The sequence below is a fragment of the Etheostoma cragini genome, unplaced genomic scaffold (genome assembly GCF_013103735.1).
Source record: "Etheostoma cragini isolate CJK2018 unplaced genomic scaffold, CSU_Ecrag_1.0 ScbMSFa_3607, whole genome shotgun sequence".
In the NCBI taxonomy this organism is placed as follows: domain Eukaryota; kingdom Metazoa; phylum Chordata; class Actinopteri; order Perciformes; family Percidae; genus Etheostoma; species Etheostoma cragini.
The window spans coordinates 1-475 of NW_023267893.1; the positions used below are offsets into that span (position 1 = coordinate 1).

General features: G+C 35.6%; 1 long non-coding RNA gene across 1 annotated transcript in view; it reads right to left on the bottom strand.

The window, feature by feature from the left end:
• Positions 1–75: 75 nt before the first annotated feature.
• Positions 76–475, bottom strand: part of LOC117940879 — a 1,034-nt gene continuing 634 nt past the window's right edge. The window contains exon 3 of the long non-coding RNA XR_004655834.1: positions 76–475. This exon is cut by the window's right edge and continues 136 nt beyond it. This is a non-coding gene — a long non-coding RNA (uncharacterized LOC117940879).

Consider the following 475-nt stretch of genomic DNA (forward strand, 5'->3'; position numbering starts at 1 on the left):
TCTATCTGTAAAGTGTCTTGAGATAACTCTTGTTATGAATTGATACTATAAATAAAATTGAATTGAATTGAATTGAGAAAGGTATTTTTTCTCAGTGGTTACAAGGTGATTTTGATATGATTTATATAATTTCATGAATAGTGCTTTACTGCATGATGCAGGAGCCTTTCAAAGAGCCATCTTCGGTTGCCACTTATCCTCAAAGGGAGATCCCATGCTAGACACAGGGAGTCAACTTTCTCCTTTTCGTCAGTGGAGAGTTCAGAACTCCCTTTATTATTAAGGACACAATGTACATAGTTAGGAAAAAGTATTAAATGTATGTTAAAATGTCAATGATGTGCAGTAAATATATACCAATGTAATTTTCTCTCTCAGATCAATGTCAGGACAGTCATTGATCTCAATGACTGCAGTTTCAGGTGTCCCTCCACACAAAATATGAACAATAGCAGGACTAAGGCCTGTCAGTGGA